Here is a 27,071-nt window from a genome sequence, read left to right as displayed (position 1 = left end):
AGGGAGTTAATTTTAAGACGGCTCAAATGCATTTCATGCTTAAACGGTTGATCTGAGCAAAAAATGGTAGAGGAAAACTTTGTTGCCCATCACCTCTAGTTTCAGAATATGTAACTTGATTTTAGATTCCTGCCTGCATACGCGGCTGACGCGCGACCAAAACTGAGGGTTCGCAGTTGACCCCCATTTTCATATATACAGTTTTAAAGAGTATAAAAAGATATAAAAGAAATCGGAAACTGCAATGCGATATCTTAAGAAATTAAAGGTGCTAGGCCATTTCAAAATCTGGTATTTATTAATCATATTTCAATTTTTTAACTTGTTATCAAAGAGAAAGAAGAGCGATAGGTCATTTTTATGTATTTTTTCATCCCATTTCTACTAAAAATATTGCCAAGGCAGTAAAGCTAGTATTTTTCTTAATATCGGGAAATAAGTCATTTTCCGAGTGATTTTTCTAAGAAAAATCAAATGTTAAGAGCTTTAGATGTTCTCAAGCATACACAAAATGGCTAAAAATTAATTTTACATCTGTTACAAACAAGGTTTAATAATTATTTGGTAATTTTGGGAGAGTTGCGTTTAATTACCAAAAAATTGGAAACATCCTGCCACATATTTAAGTGATCAATATCTTTCACGTAAATGATCAAACTTATTCCTTAATTTATCAAATAATGCATTTTACTCAACTTGTGAAGCATGTACTGTGTCTTCAAAGGTGCCTCCTCAGATACAGAGAGCAGTTGATAACCTCCTGGCCAACCTGGCTTAAGAGGTTAATCTAAAATTAAGTCGCATATTCTGAAACTAGTGGTGATGGGCAACAAATTTTTCCTCTACCATTTTTCGCTCAGATCAACCGTTTAAGCATGAAATGCATTTGAACCGTCTTAAAATGAACACCCTGCATATCACCCTCTCTCGTTCTAGATACCTTTGTTGTTACTTTTTCTGTTTACCATAATAACTTGAACTTGTTACTAAATTAGGTACTATTATAATACGTATAAAAAATGAGGGGTTCTGAAAAGAATTCACATTCGGTACGCTAGTAGTATAATCTACATTAACGTTTCAACTGAAAGGTAATTTGATAGCGATAATAACTCTGAATACACTTATTAATTACGGCAATTAAATGTAGTGCAAATTATCCGCTTCTTGCCCAGTAACATAATATCTCCAGTACACCCATTTTCTCACAAAACCCCCAAACACTTAAGGTGCCCCCCTCCCTAATTTGAGACAAAAAAAAAGCAAAACGACGAAGTACAAAATAAAAAAAAAGTGACCAAAAGCTTCTCATTCAAAAATTCAAACGTCATCACTAAAAAATCTTTTACAACCAACAATTACGACTTCCTCTATTTATTGCTAATTATTTTGCAATTAGAAGATTTTCGATGACAATTCAACGTTAATTTACATAATAATTAACTTTTAGTGTTTGCAGTATTGACACATTAGTCATTTTTTAAGTGGATCATTTAATGACTGAAATTTAGGTGGAGCGCTTTGATTAATATTTTTTTTTTTCATAATTATTGTGTCATATGTCATTTTGGAGATTACCACTTAATTAATTTTCTAAAAATCTCAAACAGTGAACCGTAAAATGTGAGGCTAGTCTGGTAAGTAATTTTAAGACGACTCAAATGCATTTCATGCTTAAACGGTTAATCTGAGCAAAAAAATGGTAGAGGAAAAATTTGTTGCCCGTCACCACTAGTTTCAGAATATGCGACTTAATTTTAGATTAACCTCTTAAGCCAGGTTAGCTAGGAGGTTATCAATTGCTCTCTGTATCTGAGGAGGAACCTTTGAAGGCACAGTACATGCTTCACAAGTTGAGTAAAGTGCATTATTTGATCAATTAAGGAATAAGTTTGATCCTTCACATGAAAGATATTGATCTCTTAAAAATTTGGTAGGAGGTTTCCAACTTTTTTGGTAATTAAACGCAACTCTCCCAAAATTACCAAATAATTATTAAACCTTCTTGTTTGTAACAGATGTAAAATTAATTTTTAGCCATTTTGTGTATGCTTGAGAATATCTAAAGCTCTTAACATTTGATTTTTCTGTCTAGTATGCTGAGTGACTATTTGATATATTTTAGAAGAATTATAAAATAATTAAGTTTAAAGTACAATCATTTGCTTGACTGCTATTTGTTTAAAAAAAAAGCTAAAAAGTTGGCTTTAATATTACAATAAATTTTACGATGAATAATTTTTGATTTAATTGGGTAACTTAAAAATCATTTCTGTAGTTGGGGAACGGATTAGCTCAACTGATAGCGTACTGGATTCCACGTTCGAATCCAACTGCAGGACCTTACAATTCTTTGCATAAGAGGATCTTACGGCTCAGCAATATTGTCTGTAGCGAGTGAAAACTTTGCGGAGACCGGCAGTGTAAAATTATTACTGATAATTACAGTGAATAATTTTTAATCTATTAAAAAATTGGTTTACCCCATGAATAGATGTCTATTTGGAACTAAAACGACTAAATTTATAAATTGTCAGCTGTCAAAATCAACTAAAAAGATAAAAAAAAAAAAGATTGTTAAAATAATATTGTTGGCATTAAATTTAATAAACTTTTCTGCAGTTATTATGATTATAGTGCAGTATAATAATAAAAAAGTGTCATAAAGAATTGCGTCATTTATAAAACAGATAAACTATGTTTGGCTTTTAATAAAAATAAAAACTAATTTAAACTAAAATATCTTGAAAATTGTTTTGCGAAATTTTCTCTAAATTGACTTCTTGTAAATTTTCTGAAAAGCTAAAAAAAATTTCTAATTTTTTAGAATAAATAATTAACTTAATAGTTAGAAAACAATTACTAATATTATTATTACTAGCATTGTGTAATCGTCAATTTGTGCGTAAATAATAAAGCAAATCATTTCTATAAAACTGTAAAAAGTTAAACATTCTTCAACTAGTATTTACGCGTTTTTTTAATTAAAACTACTTCAATAATTGGACTTCTTATTACTAATCGAAGTACAAAAAAGTGCCGTTTCTGAGATTGTAGGCTTTTCAATTTTGCTGCCCCCATTCCCCCTTTCAACACCCTCTCACGCACAAAGAGAGAGAAGGGATTCAGAGAAATTGAGGGTGCGTGTGAAAGAGAAGCGGAAATTCTTTTAAAAAGAAACATTTTTCAGTACGACGGACTGATTTTTCCGATTAGAAGAAAAATAAATTGAAAAAATTAAATACAACATCAATAAAACTTGAAGTCTATTAATACTCCAGCAAAATAAAATCATAAAACATCAAAACTCAAGAGGAGACAAGTAACAAACATGTCTGCAAGTTTCATTTCATACAGAAAATTTCAGACGCTAAAAAAAATTGATATTCAACTGTTGTTACACTTGTCCGAAAAAAATAGACATACGATACAAATGGTATTGGCAGTAGTAACATGTTGTATATTTATATAGATTATGGACGTTTTTACTCATAATAATTCTGATCACGTAAAGCTCTGGTTGAATCCACACCTGCCTTTAACCGTCGCTAAAACCAGTATATTTTGTAACCAAAAAAACCGAAACCGTATCGATTATATAAACATAAAGTTTGGATATTTTACATATATATCCGCTGAGAGTCAATGCATTCACGTTACTAAATAGTCACGTAATTATCGAAGACTTAGAATAAATAAAACGTAATATCTAATGTATCGTTTTTTTAGAGAAATAATATAAAATAAAATAAATGCCTCTTTAAAAATTACGCTTTAAAATAGTTGGTAGATTGAGAAATTAGAACAACATTAGAATTATGTTTAAAAAGTCAAGTATATTAGGACTAATCTGTTCAATTTGTACATTGTCTAGTAGCAATGTTTTATTAATTAAAAAGAAGTCGCCGCAATATTTTGTTCAACTTGTGCGAGATTTAACAGGCCGATGAAACGCTCGCGGATAAACCAGACTTGCCTACGAGGGTCGTTTGAAAAGTCCGTGCAAAGTCAGAGAGATAGCAGTACTGGCGCGTATCGAGGTTATGTTTAGTTAGTAGCATCTCTTGGAAGAACACACACCAAGTTTCAGCCAGATCGGTCTATTTCTTTGTGTTTGACATACATTTGAATCGAGGAAGTCGAGTGATTTTCAAAAAATGGACGAAAAAGAATTTCGTGTGTTGATTAAACACTACTTTATGAAAGGCAAAACGCCTCAGGAGACTAAAGAGAAGCTTGATAAACATTATGGTGACTCTGCACCTTCGATTAGAACAGTTTATAAGTGGTTTCAAAATTTTCGGAGTGGCCATATGGGCACAAGTGACGCTGAACGTTCTGGACGCCCTGTTGAGGTTACTACTCCAGAAATCATTGATAAAATCCATGATATGGTGATGGATGACAGTAGAGTGAAGGTGCGTGAGATTGCTAATGCTGTGGGCATCTCGAATGAACGGGTACATAATATTTTGCATCAACATTTGGACATGACAAAGCTATCCGCAAGATGGGTGCCGCGATTGCTCACGCTTGACCAAAAACGAAATCGTGTGAAGTGTTGCAAGGACGGTTTGCAGCTGTTCCAGAAGAATCCGCAGGACTTTAAGCGTCGTTTCGTCACTGTGGATGAAACATGGATACATCACTACACTCCTGAGACCAAAGAACAATCTAAACAATGGGTTACCAAGGGGGAATCTGCGCCAAAAAAGGCGAAGACCGTTCCTTCGGCCGGAAAGATTATGACGACTGTCTTTTGGGATTCGCAAGAAATAATCCTCATCGACTATCTGGAAAAGGGTAAAACTATTACAGGTGCATATTATTCATCGTTATTGGACCGTTTGAAAACCGAGCTGCAAGAAAAACGCCCACGATTGGCCCACAAAAAAGTCCTTTTCCATCACGACAACGCACCAGCTCACACCTCAGCAGTTGTGGTCGCAAAATTAATGGAAATAGGGTTCCAACTCGTTTCACATCCCCCCTATTCTCCAGACTTGGCTCCCTCGGACTACTATTTGTTCCCCAATATGAAGAAATGGCTGGCGGGAAAAAGATTTTATTCAAACGAGGAGGTGATTGCAGAAACGAATGGCTATTTTCCAGACTTGGACAAATCCTATTATTCGGAAGGGATCAACAAACTAGAGCAGCGTTGGACGAAGTGTATAAGCCTAAAAGGAGACTATGTTGAAAAATAAAAAAGGTTTACCCCAAAAAATTAAGTAGTTTTTATTTTTGCACGGACTTTTCAAACGACCCTCGTATAAGGTTTGCACCGCTGGTTAACGTCTGTTAACCAGTAAAACTCATAATTGACCTCTTTGAATAGCTTTGATTGGCCGCTCAAGCACCACTCTTAATTCTAAATCGATATATTTTAAAAAGGACCATCAAAGATGTTTATCTTGTTTTTTACATTGTTCGGAATCTGGTTTTAACCTAGAAAAAAAAAATTCGCATAATATATTGAAATGGTTTTATCCTCTTTTCTTCCCTGGAATTATAAGTATTGTAAGGACACTAATTTATAGCTACAAAAAATTTACTCGACTATAAATCACATCTTTAAATGTTATCTTCTATTTATATCGCATGATACTTCAACAGCTAATTAAAAATTCCATGGTCAATTCAAATATTGGCTAATTCCATGGTGATACAGTGGGATTCAATATGTTTTTGAATTATGCACAAGTAAAGCGACAAAATTTTCAAGAAGAGGGTGAGTTTCACGATTAAATACTAAGAAGTATGATGATCTATAGTTTCGAACCAGTGTTAAGTGAGCCAACAAGAAGCATATAGTCCTTAAGAGTAAAATTAATTTACAAACAGTCATTAAGAGATATTTAAATTTCTCTTTGGCGTAATTGCGGATAACTGGAGACGTCTAGAATCTGTTAGACATGTCCAGCAGGAGGAGAGAAATCTCCGTTTTCTGTTGCAAATACCAGTTTTTCGGACTCACGGATCTCAAAATTCGATACCTAAAATCCAAACTTAGGCCGTATTGCAATATTTTCCTTGCCTAGATAAGGAAAAAAGTTCATAGGTCCTCCCACCAACTGGGCCGTATAGGAATCACGATTAATTCCAAATGTCTGATTGCACCAGACGTAAAAATCGATGCGAATCGATTCTAGCCTGCGAAAAATATTCCAGCGGTAGAAAAGCATTATGGGACTCCATAGTTAATCCATCTTTAACGCTTTCTACGAACTTAAATTCCATGATTCATGAAAATCGGTTCACGCGTTTAGGCCCTACGTTGTTTAGAAAAAAGGTAACAAGAAGAAGAACATTTTCTGAAAATGCTGTTTTTGCCCATTTTCAGCAGCATATTTCTGGAAATCTATTTAATCTATGTTGTTGCAAAAAAATTACAGTTGTAAAGGAGGGTTTTCCCTACATTTTAAAGAAAATTTGGGAATTTTATCTTTTATAGAAAAAGAGAAAAAAATTGTCAAAGTTGGGTGTTTTTCAACGTTACGCTTTTTCGTGCAGTTTTTTGACGATCAACCCTTATACAACTGTCCTTCCATAAAGTTTTAATTAATTGCGAAACATAAATAAAACTGTATAACTTTATTAAAAAATAGCATAAATTTACAATATGCGAGTTATAGTTACAAATAAATAGATAAATACCGTAAGCCACGTAAAAATAATACTAAATAACCCAAAGTAACCTGGCTACATACAGACAGCATCATAACATACGTACCTATCTAATACAATAATACACCGAATAACAATGATGTTTTGCAAAGTCCTGCAAGCCAGCGTTTCCCAACCTGTGGTTACGCGAGTTGCTGGTTGGTGGTACGCGAAAAATAATCAATAATGGCGGACATAAAAAGTAAAATCATAAAAATATCATAGAAACGTTTTTTCCTATAATTCATGAAAATTATTTTAGTAATTAATAATATAGCAATAAAATTGTTAATATTTACAGTAAAAACGTTAGTTTGTCTCAAGATATATGAGAAAATATAATAGCTCATTTAACAGGATTAAAATTGTCTTTCACGGAGTATTTTCCAAAACTCGAAAACACAAATGATAATTGGATATCAAACCCCTTCTATAAAGAAAATTTAGGAAAAACTAAATCATTATTGATAAAAGATAAGGAAATTTAATAGAATTATCATGTGACAGAACTTAAAAGATATCAGTGTAAAGATCTGCTTAAAGAGACTGATTGTAATGAGTGAGCTCTATCCAAGCAACATTAAATTTAATCGGTAGTTGAATGCTTAAAAGAAATTAATTTAGAAGATTTGGGCACAAATATCGTAATCCTAAAGAAGAACTTTGTAAATTAATTAATAATTTTGAAGGGAAAAATATGTGCGCAATTTTTAATTGTTTAAAAAAAAGTGTTAAAAACTAAGTAAGATCTTACACTTTACAAAGTTTATAAAGTGAACATGAACTTTGAACTCCTTTGTAACAGATTCATTGTACTTATCTCTATACAAATAAAGATAATAATAGTAAAATAACACACTCGGAATAACAAATTTCACGGAATACAATCATTTTTACGAAGTGGTACAATTTATCATGATGTACTACCAAGTGGTACGCAAACCAAAAAAGGTTGGGAAACGTCGCTGTAAGCGGAACAAATAAATACAAAAGAAAAGTACAATTAATCATTTTTCGGCTATAAAGGAAGCGCTCGTAAAATACCTAGATGTGTTTTCCGATATTGGAGAATTATTAAATGGTTTCTAGATTGGTAATTTAAAAAAACAATAAATATGGATATTACATTCAATTTGAGGCTACTCAGCGCTTGGCACAGATGTGTACATATTCGCCTTAATGGTTTTAAATATAGTGCTTACTCAATTCTTTGTTCATGTCTGAACTTGTTTGATAATGACGCCATTTCGCTAGAGCGTCGAAAAGTACGCTATTCACTTTTATAATTCAAAAAGGCAAACAATAGAAATAAAATAGACTTTATATCTAAATAAAACAAAAAAAAAAATGGCGTAGTTAATTATGATGAATCAGATAATTGTGTGCGGTAAGAGTTGGTAATGTTGTTAAAAACCTTCAGGAAAAAGATGTGGTGGTCGCCGTGTGAGGTAAGTGGCATCCACTGGGGCCACAAACCTCCCACTACTACCCTCAACTCTATATGTTATGTATATTTATGTAGTTCTGTATGTGTGAGTGTGAGATTATTCTTCTCAGAGAATTGTCTAAAAGAGCGGGCTCTGAACAAGTGAGATAGTTAGTGCTCTTATCTACGCTTAGTCGGTCGTGATGAATTCTTCGTCGTTTTGTTATAAGTTACTACTTTCTGTGCGCAATTCACACGGCCACCATAATATTCAATATTATAACTAACTTGCTGAAAATGGATTCCTATGTTCCTTAATTCGATGCGAGGTTCTTTTTTTTATTTATTTCTTTTAATACAGTTTTTCTTTTTATTAATAAAAGAAAAGAATAATAAAACTTGTTCGTGAGAAATATATTCCAGCACCGCTCTAGTTGAATCTGGTCCCAGTTTAATGTTTCTAATTTACAAAACATCTAACTCATTCACTGAAATAATTATGTTCAATGTCCTTACCAATTTCAAAGAAATACTTGTAGAAGAGTTGTATTATCATAATGTGAAATTGTTAATACCGAGTATTACCCAGAATTCCTCGAATAAATGTATGAAATGGGAAAATTGGTTGGCAGTTACTGGAAGATGAGGTTAGCAGGGTATCACGAAGGCTTCAAGTGAAAAAATAGGGTCACAGGAGGAAGGTTTTTTTGTTTTGTTTTTTACTTTATTTATTTTCACAACTGCAGTATATTTCTGCAACAAGTGAAACTGATACAATCTGTCACAAAGTGTTAACATGAGTAAAGTATAAAGCTTAATGAAACTAAGTCGCAAAACATCACCTTCACTCTTCGTTGCATTAATCTTCCTCCAGTCATCTATAACCTAACACCTCTACCAGTAGTGAACGTTGCCCGCTACCTTGGGCTTTACTTAGACCGAAGGCTTTCTTGGAACCCCCACACTAGACTTAAAAGAACAGACGCTATCGACTACTTAAAAGACTCTTAGACGACAGATCAAAACTCTCTCTGGACAACAAGACTGATTTATACTTCTATTTTGAAACCCACCTAGGCGTATGGAATAGAGCTGTGGGGTTCAACCAAACGCTCCAAACTCCAAAGGATTTAATCTCTTCAATCTAAAGTACTTCGAACTATTATAAACGCTCCATTTTATGTCTCCAACCTGACTATACACACTGACCTTAACATTCCTTTAGTCACACAAGTTGCTAAAACACGATACAGAAAACTCCACTTCAACCTGCAATCTCATATAAATCCTCCAACTCAAAATCTTTCTTCAAGAACTCTTCCTGACAACCCGGACAAGACGTCGTAAAAGACAGTGGCCTCGTGATCTCCTCTCAAGTGAAGAGAGTGACTAACAGTTTAATGTTTAGGAGCTGTTACCACTGGGTAACTTCTCCATTCGTTATCTTATCATTTGTTACTCTATTGTTATCATTGTTACTTATAGCACTAACACGCTGATTGTAGCACAAATAAACGCAAAATAAAGAGTAACGTGAGGGGAGAATTCACCCATTGGTGGAACTACCAAAGAAAAACAGTTCACTATCCGCCCACTGGTACTTACTTCATAGAGAAGATCGCGTGGCCACTTGCGCTTCAGCCGTCTTGGAGTATTTTCAGATAATGCCTGAAGTTTGGGGGTACTAGTGGATTAGGATGTGAGGCGATTGAAGCGTGGAATTTAATATAACGGGATCTTGCAGCTTCTAAAACGTAAGGAACAAGGAGATCTCGGTGCAAGGTAGAGTTAGAGACATAGTAAGGAGCATTAGCGATTCTAAGGAGCGTTTTTGTCTGGAAGGATTGGATTTTGTAGATATTGGAAGCTTTGGCTGAGCCTCACAGTTCCATTCCGTGAGGAAAATTTAAACAGGAGAACAAAAATCACAGAATTAAGGAATAGGAAAATTTAGGATTCAAGATTGGCGAGGAATCGGTCAAATAAAAACAACAACTCGTCTTTTTGCCAACGTTTCGACAAATATATTGTCTTCTTCAGGGGCTGGATATTACAAATACAAAACAATTTACAGAGTCAGAAAATTTGTAATATCCAGGCCCTGAAGAAGACAATATATTTGTCGAAACGTTGGCAAAAAGACGAGTTTTTTTTTTTATTTGACCGATTCCTCGCCAATCTTGAATCCTTAGTTTAACAATTTACGGTCACGAAACCTATATATTCATGAATACGAAAATCTTAGCCTTAAGTACATCTGATTGGCACGCTAACACGTTACTCCGGTCCCCTCTCTTAAACTTTTTATTTAAAATTAAGTCAACATTTTATTATTATTATTATTATTATTATTATAGCCTCCAATTATACGATTCTTGAAGCAAAATGCCATTTCTGAAACTTAATTCAGAAAAAATTGTGGTAATTTCTTACAACTTCATTGCAGCGCGAAAATTTCCCAACAATCAATCACCAATTGGTACTGACATTTTGTAGAAAAGATTTTTGAATAGTTCGTGATTGACTGATTGATTGATTTTCTTATAAAGTTTTAAAACAATTTCCATTTAAAATTGGTATTTATTTAACAGAATAAAAATTAGATTAGCTGTTCACCTTTTCCACGACACCTGGTACGTAAAACCAGCCTGAAATAATGGAAATTATTTACCTTTTATCCCCTCGAAGACCATGTCAACAAATTGAAGGTCATGGTTTATAGTTAAGTGGGACATACCTAATCCACAATGAAAGTTTTCTTATGCTAATACAAGAATCCATTTTTAAAACTACCACTAAGATATGCTGAATCCTCTAATATCGTGTTTATATAATGATTCTCCTGGAAGGTTTCCAATATCAGCTGATAATGGCTGTATTAAGGTAATTTTACTATGCTGGAATAGAGTTTACTTTGGCAAACTCAGAAAGGAGTTTTACGCTGAGTACGTCTAACGACACCATCTTAGGAAATACAACAATTTATCTAATAGATTAACGCTTTTCTTTAATGTTAGCCGAACATTACAGTAACGACAAAACTTTAATTTGCATTCGGAACATGTTTTCTTGTAGGTACCAGTTTAAACTAAAACTGAGATCAAAGAAGATTTAAATATAGTACTTACAGGTTTAAATATAATAATGCCTGTATTGTACGGAATTCTCGAACAAGACTCAATAAAGAAAAATAAAAAAGTTATTTGGTAGTAACAAAGGGAATGGTGCAATAAAAGAGATCATAAAAAAGTTAAGAAAAATAATAAAAATAAATAAAAAACTACGCACGGTGTACAGAAGAATAAGGTACATTCCAGTAAGATGGTTAGATAACATAATTCAAGATAGAAATTGGATAAGGAGAAATAGATGAAGAAGTGGCGCAAGGAAAGAAACATATTGACAAAGAAAGAGATGGAAGCAAACACAGAAGAAAGGTCGTAGATGATGCTAAGTCGCGACCATAACGTTCAAGTTAATTGTCTGGTGCTAGCTTTTAACCGAGTAAGGTTATATTAACCGAGAACTAAGTGAATGTGGCTTAAGTTCATCATAAGCTTTATAGTATTGGTAAGTGTAGGTTGCCGTTTGGAGGTCAACCTATTCTCTTGGTTTTGTTTTCATTTCTGTCTGTCTGTAAATACCGATGTACTCCTGCACTTCTTTGCTAATTACTAGCTTCCGCCTTAATATGTAATAGCTTTGATTAATTAGTTAAATTAAGGTCACGAAAGAAATGGTATATCTATAAATAAACAAGGAACAATAACATAAAGAAAAACAAAAAGGTTACAAATCAATATTACTAAGCTGTTACATATTGCTAAGCATGTACAATTTGTACTTCACTAATTTCACCAAAATAGGGGAGGTTTCACTTTTAGAAAACACCCTTATTTTGTAAATCTAATCTATATTGACCACGTCTTGAGTTGGTTGATGAAAGTAAGTGTTAGTATGCTCAATCTGGGTAGTAATTCTTCCTTCAAACTGTCTTAATAAGAGGGCTGTCAGTTATCCGATGTTTTACTTCGAACTTCGACTGCCTAGATTAGAGTAGTGATTCTCAACCATTTCTTTGTCGCCGCACACTTTTAACAATTTCAAAATTTGGCGGTACACTAACAATAAGTTTAAAAGTATTTTACTTATCCATAATACACTGTGTAAAATAGTTTGTTTATTTTCGATATAAAATAAAATAATATGTACCACAAAAACAACAGTATATGTTTAGTAAGAGATTAATTACAAGTAAATAATGCGCCACGGTAGCCGAGCGGTTAGAGGCGAGACCTGCGAAGCTAATATGTATTGTGGTACTGGGTTCGATTCCCGGTCTTAGGCCTTGGATTTTATTTAATGGTTAATAAAAAGAAATTTACAGTAAAGTATGTTTGCTAGTCGCCTCCGTCCACGACACCTAATTGGTAGTTGGACGTTAAGCCCCGCCTGAAAAAATAGACGATTACTTTACTTACTTTATTTTACAAGTAAATAATTAAACGATGAAATACAACTGTTCTACCGGACAGTTTTAATATTGGCTGTCCACGCTTCTAAGCCTCTCGGTCCGGAGTAAAACAATATTGGTGATCTATACACTATACTACAAGAGAGGAGACCCAAATTCTGGATCATCCTATAACTCCTCTTATAGCCTTTGAAGCAATTCTCTATAAATGCTCTAGCTACATCTGAGGTCGGTTTAGTGTTGTGGTAAGCTTTCATGCTACACGTTAAAACTTTTAATGAGAAATTTGAGCTTGATGTTTTTTGATAATTTTGTGTTATATTTGGTCGTATAAATGATAACGCTATTCTCATATCGTCTTCTACATTTAATATATAATTTTTATTTTTTTATTATTTAAGGCGCGTCAACATCTAAGGTTATTGGCGCCCGGAGCTTTTTTCAGTGCACTGCTGGCCTCCGGACAGTGTTCTCTCGTATAATTTTTATTGTATGCATTTCTAAAATTTGGCGGCACACTTCTAAACTTTCGCGTCACGCAAATGTGCCGCGGCATATTGGTTGAGAATCCCTGGCCTAGAGTATATCTAGTAAGTTTAAAGTCGCCACTACCCAGGTTGATATATAAGATCTGGGTTGTTGCAAAAAAAAAAATACAAAAAATAAACGAGGATCTGTCCTATAATTTAAAGAAAATTTGAGAATATAATCTTTTATAGAAAAAGAGAAAAAAAATTGTCTAAGTTGGGTATTTTTCATCGTTAAGCTTTTTCGTGCAGTTTTTGACGCTCAACCCCTATACAACTGTTCTACCGGACAGTTTTAATATTGGCTGTCCACGCTTCTAAGCCTCTCGGTCCGGAGTAAAACAATATTGGTGATCTATACTCTATACTACAAGAGAGGAGACCCAAATTCTGGATCATCCTATAACTCCTCTTATAGCCTTTGAAGCAATTCTCTATAAATGCTCTAGCTACATCCGAGGTCGGTTTAGTGTTGTGGTAAGCTTTCATGCTACACGTTAACAACGATTAACAACGTTAAGATTAATAAAACGTTCATAAACGATTTCTCGTTTAAAGAAAATGCCATAATTAAAACTGTCCGGTAGGACAGTTGTATAAGGGTTGATCATCAAAAAGTGCACGAAAAAGCGTAACGTTGAAAAACACCCAACTTTGACAATTTTTTTCTCTTTTTCTACTAAAGATAAAATTCCCAAATTTTCTTTAAAATAAAGGGCAAACCCTCCTTTATGACTGTAATTTTTTTGCAACAACCCAGATCTAATAGGTTTCGAGAAAAAAGTTGCTGAAAATGAGCAAAAACGGCTTTTTCAGAAATTGTTGTTGTTCTTCTTCTTCTTCTTCTTCTTCTTGTTGTTGTTGTTACCTTTTTTGTAAACTGCGTAGCGCCTAAACGCGCGAACCGATTTTCATGAATGAGGTGTCATTCGATTCGGAATTTTATGTAGATGTGCCTTTTGGGGGTCTCGACGCTGTACACCGAATGGGAGAGGAGTTAGCCCCCTTTATGTAAGGCCCCCTTCAAAATTATTATTACTAATTACTCTGTAAATCTTAGCCCGATTTTGATAAAATTTGGTAGGATGATGGGGTTAGAGCTCCCCTATGTAACATTAAAGCGACGATCTGCTCTTACACTAGTTAAGGGGAAGTATAGCGATCGTTTCAAATTATCGACACGTGAACTGATTTTCATGAATGAAGTGTCATTCAAATCGAAATTTGTACAGATTTGCACTTTAAAAGTCTCGTCGCTATGCCTCATATGGAGGGGAGTTTGCCCCACCCAAGTAAGGCCGTTTCTAAAATTATTATTACCAATATTTCTATAACGCTTTGTCCGATTTTGATAAAATTTAGCACGAAGAAGTGATTAAAGCTCCTCTACATGACTGTGAAGTGCCATCATGCTCTTACACCTACTAAGAGGAAGTACTGCAATCGTTAAAATTATCAATGGGTGAACCTATTTACATTAATGAATTGTTGTTCGATTCAAAATCTTTGCATTTTAGGGAGAAGTACTGTAATCGCCCGTTTATTTTTCTTACTCCTCTTAAAAGGAAGGTCTGAAATCGCAGTTTAAATTTGCTTTTTACGTACAAATACCTTCCTATTTTATATAAAAAGGCTTTCTCAAAAAAATTGTTATTGAGGATGGTTTGGGGACCGCAACTATAATCATTCTTTAAAAAGATCTCTCCAGTGGTAGTTAACACCTTATCAGGTTATAATGATAGAATTGCTTATTCCTAATTTAAAAAAAGCAGTAAAGCAGATATGTAACTTAGCAAAATAGACAAAAATGAAAATCTATCCAAAAGGTACAAAAATCTCCTTAACAAAAACTTACAGTTTAAAAAGTTAAGTATAAGGGTTGATTAAACGCCAAAAGGTACACAAATCAGCTAGTACCCAACATTTCATTCAAGCTTAGTTGATATAATTTAAGTAATTTTGCTGCATTAACTTTTCCTTCACATTTTTTAGAATTTATTAGATGTCACAGACCCTTATGCTGGCCATTTTCATCTACAAAATATTTGTTCAAGTAGCACTGTAGATTGACTTTAATATCTATTAATCTATAATAATCAAACTATTAATTACAGGTTAAAAAGAAAACGGTATAAAAAATAAAAAAAATTACGAGGCTACAAAATTTAAAAACTTTTTTAAAAAAATGCTTACACCAACATACATCAATGATTTCGATTATTTTATTTTTAATAAAAATCGTCTGTTTAAGTTCATTCTTCGATTAAAGTAATTGTTATTTTATGAAGTAGTCAAACGTTTATAATAATAGGTAATAATTATCTGGCTTTATCGCAAATAATATAGTTTTCTTCAATCACACTCTCAATGTAGCTGTTCTTCTCACAATGTTATATTATGTTATGTAATATAAAATAAATAAGTATTGCATACTTTAAGGACAGCTAATTATTCCAGTATTTTACTATAAGTAAAATTAAATTACAATTGAGAAATGAATAATTGTTGTTGAATAATCTACTTGTTATTAACTGTGTGTTATTTGTGCTCACGAATATTTCGGTAAGACGAATTCAAGTCTGAAATATTGTTTTAAATCCTCCGTGATTCAAATTTAAACAGTAGCCGACTCTAACTTTGTCTTTTTCTACTTTAACATGCATGTATAAGATGTGACAACTTCAGAATAAAGGGCATATTAAAGATAAATTAGAAGAATAATTTGGAATAGAGTTAAAATAAAGTACCTATTTAAAAACGAAGATATAATATACATTTTATCATAATTATAACCAAATAATATTATGAACGAACTGGCCAGCATAAGGGTCTGTGACAACTAATAAATTCTAAAAAATGTGAAGGAAAAGTTAATGCAGCAAAATTACTTAAATTATATCAACTAAGCTTGAATGAAATGTTGGGTACTAGCTGATTTGTGTACCTTTTGGCGTTTAATCAACCCTTATACTTAACTTTTTAAACTGTAAGTTTTTGTTAAGGAGTTAATTACAAATGTGTAATTATTGAAGCGAGAATTGTCTGGAATATTTCAAAGCTAGATTTTTTAAAAAAGAAATAAGCAGGCCACATATAGCCAACCATCTTGGACATAAGATTTACACCTTCTTATAGTGATACCTAGCTTCTAGAATTACGTCAGACACGTTCACGTAGTACAAACGTGAGATGCATATGTATGTATAAATTTCCTTATTTATATTTACCTAATTTCTTCTTTTGAAATATAACACGTCGGTTATTATTTATTCGTGTATTGCAAAAAAAAAATTAAACTATTTGCATGCGTACATTATTTCAACATTCGAGTTCCTTCAATGTTTTAATTAATTCTAGTATAATAGTTAATTGGAGTAGGTATTTTCAGCTGTTGGAACAGAGCTTACATTGGACAGAGTAATGGCTGGAACAAAGCTGAAAATGGAATTAAATAAATAGTTATTTATTTAACAAGTGTGGAAAGTAGTACTTTTCCTCACGCGAGGCAGGGTTTGTACGCACGAGCGAGCGAAGCGATGCGAGTGCAAGTGCAAATTGCCGAGTGTGAGGAAAATACTTTACACTAGAGTTAAATATTATATTTTTTCTGCAACCATTAGATTTAACTAAAAAAATTAAAAATTTCATTTTTACAGTCTACAAAAACTAATTTATTTATTATAAACATTTATTGTTATATTACAATTATTTACATTACTTATTACATTTTCTGCTGTTTCTTTTGTTGATGGAGGAGTGTTTTCTAAACAGGCATCACTAGAATCCATTTTAAATTTCTATAAGGTAACACTATAACCTTTTTAACTGTTATAATTAAAAATATCTAATTATTTATTAAAGTATTATTTTTATTTCTGTATTCCTTTCAATTTTTATTTTATTTTTTTAATATTCGTTTTTTAATTATTTAGATAAAATAAATTTAAATAAGCTTATTAAAGTTTTATTTAATAACAAAACTTCTTATATCAAGGAAGCACAATAAAGTTTTTCCACACACTAGTGCGGAAAGTGACACTAATGGGAATTTCCCCCCACTAGTGTGGGAAGTTGGGCATTACACAGCTGATTTTAATTGAGTAATGAGAACTTCCCTACATGGTTGCAGAAAAAATAATTTTATTAGAAGTACATTTCAGATAAAAATAAATTAATACATTTATTTGTGTGCCTAGTTAATAAGCAAAAAAAATATGGTGCAAACGCTTGTACGACTTTGACTACTATTCGCAAGATACTAGTTTACAAATCTCTATCAAATTCCGTACATTTGAGCTTGTTTTTGGCATTGGCTTTCGCCATACAGCCAGCATCGTCTAGGTGCTTATCACTAGAATATCACTCACTCTCCATTCTTACTTATAAATACATTCGCTTCACACATTCATCCCTCTACTATATATGTACAACTATTTACATAAACTACAACTAATGGATGGATCAGTACTCTATATTCCTGCCATCCTTATAACTTAACCGAAATTAAAATCACGTAGTCCTTCTCTAATCATTTTTTTCCATTCATTCTAATCGGCTGTAACTTTTAACCCTCAAACCACAAGATGAATTTTCGTGACACAAAAACTAAGGTAGGGTCGGATTCGACCCGATATTCGTATATTTTCTTGCTTACAGTGAAAAACTCAAAATAACACATTTGTTTACATATAAAATGTATAAATCTTATAATAAATCGTATAATTTTAGGGCACAATTAACTTAGAATAGACTAATACATGAAGAAATGAACTTAAAAAAGGAACTTTGTCTCCATAAAAATAAGACAGTTTACAAAATGCTTAAATGAAAATTAAAGTAAAATATGTAGTTGTGTAGTACCAAAATTATCACAATGTTATGGGAAAAAATCATTTGATTGTTCGTCATTACCAATGGGTTTAAAGTAGGAACATAGATTGTTTTATGTTCTCCACATAACATACACTTGAGGCATAAAGCACTCCCCTTCCTATTTCGTGAGGAGTCACAAAAATTACACCTCCTCCTTTCTTACAGTGCCTCCCTCTTAGGATCCTCTGAGGTTGTGCCTTTTTCCAATTCTTCTTCTTTTCCCAACATCTTTCCAATCGTAAGGAGTAATTCCTTTGGAAAAATGCTCGTTTTTCAGTCTTTTTTCTACAAGAGGATGCGTCAAGGCAAACGCAAGGTTCTTGAGAAACGTCGAACGTGCATCTCCAGAGTAACTTTCTTCATTTTTGTTCCACTTGTACAGGACAAACGTATGACGTTAATACCAAGGCGGGTCGGATCCGACCTAGAAACTGACTTACTGAAAAAAATAAAGACCTAGAGAGAGCAGTGACACTTACCGAATCGGCGGAAACACTTTGGTCTCTTCCTAAGGACTCACAGAAAGGGTATACCGAGTCTAATCGCTAAGAGTTAATGGTGGGGAGAACAATGGAAATATGTTTTCGCCTCGGGTCGGATCCGACCCGCATCTTGTGGTTTGAGGGTTAAATACATTCATATTTCATTGCTAGCTCTGCTATAGATTTAAGCACATAGATGTTGTTGGAGAATATTATGTCTTCGTAGCGAAATGGTGCATCTAAATATCTGTATAAGTCGTCAAACATTCGTTTCCTTTCTACCAGATAACGTGGACATAACATTAAATGTTTGAAATCCTCCTCCTCACTGCAATCTACGCAAAGAGGAGAGGACCTTTTGTTGATCCTGTGAAGATACGATCCACACACCGCGTGGTTCGCTCTCAGCCTACTTATTGTCGTAACAACCCATTTATTAGTGACAGTTCCCTTAAACCATGGTTGTCTAGGTAACTGATCTGCCGTAGTTTTATAGAATCTCCCTTTATTATCATTACTGTAATCTGTCTGCCAACATTTGAGTTATATTACCAACATTACACAAATTATAATACCGCACATAAGATTGAAATGTAACCTCATTGATGGGAAGTCAATCACAGCCACTTCGCAGGAAGTATCCAAAAACAAATTTTCCTTTAGAAATAATAAATAAATGTACGCCAATTTCGAGAATAGACCAATGAGTATAGTCGTACGTACTTACAGTTGAAGCATTTTCTTCATACTCGAAATTTTAGCAAGCGTTAGTCACATTTTTAGACGGAAGAAGATCAAAAGTTGCAGAACCTTGCATTCTTGCAGAATGTCAAGTTCTATGGGATCTTGAATGAAGTATTTCCGTTTATAGCAAGGGAGATTTTCATATTTAAAGGACATCAATTTGAACCATAAAATTTAGGATAAAAGAAAGAGAGAAGAATATGAATTATTCAACACATGAATGAAGTAAGCAATAGTTTTGGCAAAAATGAAACTAGTTTAGGCATAAATGAGGCATGATTATATTTATAGGCGTGAATAATAATTTATTAGCGTGATTTTTAGAATAAATGCAATCCAGGGTTGTAAAGAATATTTTAACCACTTTTGGGTTTGAGAGTAACCACTTTTGGGTTAGATCGCAGAATTATTAAGGGAGCCCGAATCCTTTCCAAACAGCCCTCCAGATATTAATTATTAGTTAATTTATGATCTAATAGCCAATCCTTTCCATTCAGAACTTTGAACAAATCTGGTACCGTTCAGAACACATGTCCAAAACAATTTAGTTTTAGTTTGACTTCCCAAAATCTGTGAAAATCAGCACAATAAGCGAACTTCCCGCAAAATTATGGAAATAAACAGAAAAAATCAGTTTTCTTCTATTTTGTAACTTTTTATAATTTTAATTTCTGATATTTTTGTAATTTTAACTTTAAGCTAAAGTAGCTCTATTGGTTTACCTCAGAGTTTGGTTAATGGTTGCACTAACCTAATAACTCATCAAGAATCAATTTTTTCTGGGTATTAGCTAAGTGGTTAGCGCATACTGGACTCCCACGCGGAGATCCCGGGTTCGAATCCAGCTGCTGGCCCTTAGATTTTCTCTTCCTAGGAGCTTCTTACAGCTCACTGTCCGGAGACTGGCAGTGCATTGAAAAGAGCTCTCGGCGCCAATAACCTTAGATGTTGACGCGCCTTAAATCTTAAAAAAAAAAATCTGGCAAAAAGTTGCAGAAATACTTTTTTTTTTCTGGCGCATCGACTGCTGAGGTCATTAGCGCCCCTAATCGTTTTAAGCTTCTCTCTTCTTTTAACCACTCGAGCTGGGTCGCCACGCGGAGCCTTCTGGCTTCCACATACTGCACCTTGCTGAGCAAGGTGGGGTGGAGCCCAGGTAAGTTGGAATATCTCCAACTCATCCCCTCTTGTCCATCAGTCGACGAGGGGGAGAGTGGAATATATTTGTGCCTTCCCTTATCTACATCAACTTAAGATATTAAAGCAAGACCAAAAGTGTAGGAATACATGTTCTTCTTTTTCTAAATTTACATCCTCGTCAAACTGCAGAAGCGGAGTGAGCGTCACTTTTTCGTACAGCCAGTGCGTTAGCGTCAAGCGAGCGAACACATGTTCTAACCCACAAGAAGCGGAAGCCCCCATTCGTGAAAATGTATTGGAATGCTCTCTCACTTGATGTAAACGGATATGATTAAAAAACAAAAAACATGTGTTCCTAGAATGTTAAACCGTGGATTGCTGAGCCTAGAGTTCGCGAGAGCTCAGCCAATTGTTATTATTTTAAGATTTTTTTCCACAACAGCTGTAACGATTTTTTTAAAAAATTATTATTACTATTATTACAACCAAAATTACCATGTTCCTTCCTCGTCAATACTATTGATGTAACTATGAGAAGATTTGTTGCACCAGTTCGACCGCCTAAGGCTCTTCCAAACCTTGCTGGCCAAGATGCTGTGGTAAATACCAAACAGAATAAAGATTTAATAAATGTCTTCTAGAGGCGCCATTGATCATAGTTATCGATTCTCAAATAAAATAAAAAATTGTAAATTTAAAGAAAATCGATTAAATAAATTTTCAAGAAAATTGTAAAAAGTCGCACGTCCAGTTGACAGGTTAAAAAATCGGCCAAAATCTTAATAATACAAATATCTATAGTAAAAACCAAGATTGAGCTAATCGATGTCGATATATTCCGTTCACACAACATACTAACTGTAATAAAAATAATCTTTTTCAGAGAATCTTAGACTACATATTTCTGAAAAAGAACTCATTTTCTAAAATTTCGAAGTATAATTATGACTTAATTATGTCATATCTCCTGAGTGAACTGAATAGTTTTTAAATAATTTAAAGCCCCCTCCCAATCATATTCGTGATGAAGTCCGAAAAGTGCTGCCTCAGTGGCAAAAAGTTCAACTATATTAATAATATTCAAATTAAAAACCAGACTTGGAAAAGTTTTTTTAACTCCTTTTCATCAAAATGTGTACGAAATAGAATATTATTAGAATATTGTGGATCCAACCTTAATATTCAACAACAAATGTACCTTTTATAAACAAAGATTTACAGAAAACTAGAGATTTAGGCATTAGTCTCACATAATGACCTCGATAAAGTGAAATCCCAAAATAATATATGTGTTATAAAAATGTAGAATAATTAATCATATTTTAAAGATATAAAGCCCAATCTTCTTGGGTCACGATTAAAGTTATAACTTTTTTTTTTCCATAGAACTACAAAAAAAAATATGTCTTAGAATAACTTCATTATAAATAATGAATAATGCAATGTATTACAAATAGTATAATGCAATGTTGATTTTTAATTTTGTATAAATGAATCCTTATTAATTGAAATGCTGTAAACGTTTCGAATCTAAGCCTATAGGTACTTTTTTTCTAAACAGTATTCCCTCAACTCTGAATCTAATCTCTCTTTCTGATTTAAAAACAAACGAAAATAACTTTTAATCGCCATGAATAGTGTTATTTATATTTCTGAAGTCACAGTAAATTAATGAAAAACAATTCTTTCAACGAAATTAATTTTGAGAGAGTGAACAAAAAATTGTAAATCAAAAAAGTTTTTAACTTCGTACTTGAAATCTGCGACAAACACGATTTTTTTTTTTCACTGTTAGATAATTACATGGACCGAATATACAGGGTGTTCATTTTAAGACGGCTCAAATGTATTTCATGCTTAAACGGTTGTTCTGAGCGAGGTAAAATTTGTTGCCCGTCACCTCTAGTTTCAGAATATGTGACTTGATTTTAGATTCCTGCCCGCACATGCTGCTGACGCCCGACTAAAAGTGAAGGTTTGCAGTTGACCCCCATTTTCATATATACAGTTTTAAAGAGAATAAAAATTTATGAAAGAAACCGGAAACCGCAATTCGATATCTTCAAAATTAAAGGTGCTAGGCCATTTCAAAATCTGGTATTTTTAATCATATTTCAATTTTTTTAACTTGTTATCAAAGAGAAAGAAGAGCACGCGATAGGTCATAGTATTTTTCTTAATATCGGGAAATAAGCCATTTTCCGAGGTATTTTTCTAAGAAAAATCAAATGTTAAGAGCTTTAGATGTTCTCAAGCATACACAAAATGGCTAAAAATTAATTTTACATCTGTTACAAACAAGAAGGTTTAATAATTATTTGGTAATTTTGGGAGAGTTGCGTTTAATTACCAAAAAAGTTGGAAACCTGCCACATATTTAAGTGATAAATATCTTTCATGTAAAGGATCAAACTTATTCCTTAATTTATCAAATAATGCACTTTACTCAACTTGTGAAGCATGTACTGTGCCTTCAAAGGTGCCTCCTCAGATACAGAGAGCAGTTGATAACCTCCTGGCTAACCTGGCTTACGAGGTTAATCTAAAATCAAGTCACATATTCTGAATTTAGAGGTGACGGGCAACAAATTTTTCCTCTACCATTTTTTTGCTCAGATTAACCGTTTAAGCATGAAATGCATTTGAGCCGTCTTAAAATGAACACCCTGTGTATTTTTATTGTAGTTTTTTACTTAAAAGAAAAATCGCTTTATGCTTTTTTTTTTTTGTTAGGTTGGTCAACTGTATTGACAAAATTTGATTCAATGGCGTTTATAATAAAGTTTCTTTGCATATTTTAACTGAATTTAATTTGTGAGAGTTCTAAATAAAGAGTGAGCAGAATTTTTTAGAATTACTAATAATTGCATTTAATGAGAGTTATGTGACTTCCATATTAGTATAAATAGAACAAAAAATAAAACTCTTGCGAACAGTACAATATGTTGGAACTTATAAAAACTTAATTTCCTGTTATAATACAAAAACAAAAAAGGAAGTTACAATTTAGATTAAGAATGATGACAGTTAAAAGAATTGAGTAATATATAGTTATTTCCGCTCTGAGGTTTTTTTTTAAATCAATTTCCTTCAATGTAAGATTAATTTTACTGATTTGAAATAGTAAACCGATAACATCCTCATTATAAGATATTCTAATAGATTTTTAACAACCAAGTTTTGTCAGAAAAATGATCAAAACTGTTTATATTAAAACTTCCTTTGTAATTAGATAGAAAAATATTAGCGTAAAACCTCTTTTGGAGAAGGATGTAGTTAGTAATACATGGGCAAACAGATGTAACATCGCTCGCTGACAAGGTTTCTTTTTTTTTCTTTAATTTATTTATTTTTTTTAATGCGGTTGCGTGGCGCCTGTTGAGTTGTTAAATAGTCAGTTATCTTGAATTTAACAAGAGTGTGCCTAGGTCATTCTTTAGTCATATTTTATTTTACTCTACTAATAAGAAAATGTATTGCCGTCATGTTTTTTTAAAACATTTTTTGAGGGGCCCCCCTTAGTCCTTAAAAAAAATTGTGCTTCTACAAGTTGAGTAGTGTAACTCATTAACCCTTTTAGTACCGGCGAAAAGAACGTGCCTAAGCGAACAATACCGGGCCGAATCGGCGAATTTGCAGAAGTTTGCGAAAATGCTCGTAAAAACGAAAGTAGAAGTGATATTTACAAAATATAAAAAGCAGCATATTCGGAAATAAAGGGAGAATAAAACGATACGAATTGTGTTTCATTATTTGTTGAAAATCATAAGAATAACATGAACATAAGACTTAACAAAAATCGTACAAAAGTGATTTCTCTTTTTCAAATGGTAATTGCACATAAAAAAAAGTCATCATTTGGTCATAGCTCTATATACATCTTTTAGTATAATGTATATACATTATTATTGTCAATAATTCGCACTAATTCTGCGTCATCCATGTTCGTAACAGGGTATAATTTTTTCAAAAAGGTATCAACAAAACTGACAAAATTTTCTACTGCTAATTGTGTCTCTATGAAAACTTTGACGGTTTTTGAATACTGACTGCACGTTAGAAGGATCAAGAAAGACTGAAAAAGATTTTAGGCTTGCCGAGTCGATGCACGCATGCCACTTGAATACTCCGATAACTATCATAAACATCATAAAGATTGCGATTACGGTCCAGAGAAACTATCCCGTGTCGACGAATATCCGAGGGATATCCCGGGTCCCGTTTCTATCTTATTACTCTAACATATACAGACCCGCGGCACTAATCAGCATAAAATATTGTAGAGAGAGCGGAAACGGGCGAGGACGGCCGTACGCCGAAACGGGGGACCCGCTAGTATAGCCCGAGTCAGTGTGACCTGCGAGCCGGAAGTTCGTCACGGTCGTCCTGGTGTCAACCTGGTTGAGAGAGAGACTATTCTTAGTTGCTATTAATACGTATGTGTGTAAAGAGTTTTCGTTTATTTGTAATAAAGTTTTGTTTTGTTTCGTTTACGTTGGTTTCCTTCCGTACCTTCCCCCTCCCAACAATATAACAAAAAGTTAAATCTAATAACCATTTTTTCGCTTGTGTTGCATCGAATATGAACCATTTTAACATTTTATAAAGTTATTTTGAAACACAGACCTCTTGTGATGAGTACAATAAGGCCCCAACGGAGGCGCAACGATATATCGTCGTTGGTATTTTTGGCAAGTGCACCGGGTTAAACTTGAAAGTTTAAATTTGGTAAAAAACCCTAATTTGAAGGAATTCAATTGAGAATAAAAAAAAAAATGTAAAATGGCATTTTACAGAATACGTTTTCTGGGTTTTAGCAGCTATTTCTTTTTTCTATTAAAATATTTCAACAAAAAAATATTAAGCTAGGTAAGCCGAGGAATTCAGGGGGAAAAAAGTCCTATAATAAAAGAACAGGAGAATCTTAAAACTCTGCTGCGTTATTCTGGACAATATTAATACGGATCAAATATTCTAGTTAAATAACAAATTTGAAAAACTCGGTTAAGCGAAAATTGTACAAATTTTGGGCTTTTTGGCGACCTTTTCTTGCAGTTCCTTAGTTTCAAAAAATTTCTATTTTGTGAATTGTGATAAGAAAAAAATAAACCCTAAATAATTTGTCTTGCCAAAATATTCTTAAATGATTACCTTACAAACTAAAAAGAATAAAAAATATCTCAGCTTTCTAAAACTACAGTTAAGAGAGAAGGTTTCTTTAATATAGACATTGTTCTATTAGATTTATTTGCTGAAGTTTTACTGCTAGCGAATGTACATTGAACCGTACTGAGGTCATTATCAAAAAAGAAGTATTTTCTTTCCCCCCCCCCCAAAAAACAGTTATAATCTTAAAGTTACTAATCTTAAGTTTTTGAAGATTATAAAAATGCCAGTTATCTCCTCTACCTGAGGTGGTCAAAATAAGGCATTTTAGGTAAAAATACTTAGATTTACTCGAATTCCCGTTAGAATTTGCCGACACTTTAGATTCTACACTTTTACTAATGATATTCCTCAATCTGCTTGAAGAACATTTAGGTGCCGTTGAATAGATCCCTTTCTTCATATTGCATTTTTTTTTTTAAACTAATTTATGAAAAATATTTAGTAAAGATGATCTCAAAAGGTGTAGTATATGTACAGATATTTCTGAAACATTATTATTATTTTTTTATTCTAAGTTACTTCAACATCTGAGACGCCCGGAGCATTTTTTTCATTCCTCTCTCGTTACAGACATTGTCCATATTAGATAAGTGAAAATCTAAGTGGGCCAGCTGCTGGATTCGAACCACTGATCTCCACGACAAAATCCAGTAGCCTAACCTATAGTGATAATACCATCCCCAAAAGTAAACAACCTCAGAGTATCTCTTAATAAAGTAGCTATTCTCACAAACTAAATTAATATCCAAATTGAGAAAATTTTACATGAAAGATTTTGTGTACATTCTGTAAACATGGAATTCTAAGGAAAGCTTATTTTTATTTTATTCATTTTCTGTTCAGCGTATTCAATATCCAGAAAACATAATTTTAACCTTCTTAGTATTGCGAACGATTTTGGAACTGCAATAGTACAAAATTGTAAATACCTAATAGTTCAACTGTTTCTTCTTCTAAATAGAAACGCCTCACAGATTATTGCTGCTAAAATATTATTTAATAAGGTCCTGGTTAGTCCTATATTGACTGATGCAGCCCCATGTTGGAATATACTTGTGAGACTAACTTAAAGAAATTGCAAAGGGTGTACCTAATGTTTGCTATTAATGCTCCAATACCTACTCATATTGCCAACTTACATGCAATTAACAGGCGTGCAATATGTGAGAGACTTATTGAAGTAACTTTGTCTCAATTTCATTCAAAATAACAAACTTAACATTAAGCCACTAAATAGTATTATAGCTAAATATGAAGTAAATGAGCCCCTAAAACATATAAGGATTAACATTTTTTCTGTTTATCAACTCAATTTAGAACAATTAGAGCTCGTTTTTTTTTCGGTCACTTTTCCCATCAGCGTAAGTAGAACCTCAAGAAAAATAGCAAAAAGAGCTAACCGATGAGGTATAGATGTAAAAATCGGGTATACTTTTACATCCCCAAATTGTATGTATATGTGTAAATTTGGTGTAATATACATATTATTAAATATTTTGAAACTACATAATGTAATCGAAGTGCTTTCTTTCAAATTTCAGTTAATACTGTATCGATAGGTAAAAGTTTAA

At 33.1% G+C, this 27,071-nt stretch overlaps 1 long non-coding RNA gene across 1 annotated transcript in view; it reads right to left on the bottom strand.

Moving 5' to 3' along the window:
* The window catches only part of LOC141457149 (uncharacterized), a 145,945-nt gene that overhangs the window by 42,360 nt on the left and 76,514 nt on the right, over positions 1 to 27,071 (bottom strand). The window lies entirely within an intron of this gene.

Source organism: Rhodnius prolixus, unplaced genomic scaffold (genome assembly GCF_049639745.1).
Source record: "Rhodnius prolixus isolate KJV_2025 unplaced genomic scaffold, Rpr scaffold_10, whole genome shotgun sequence".
NCBI classification, from domain to species: Eukaryota; Metazoa; Arthropoda; class Insecta; order Hemiptera; family Reduviidae; genus Rhodnius; species Rhodnius prolixus.
Note: the sequence above shows the minus strand (reverse complement) of the source record. Positions and strands in the feature narration are given on the sequence as shown.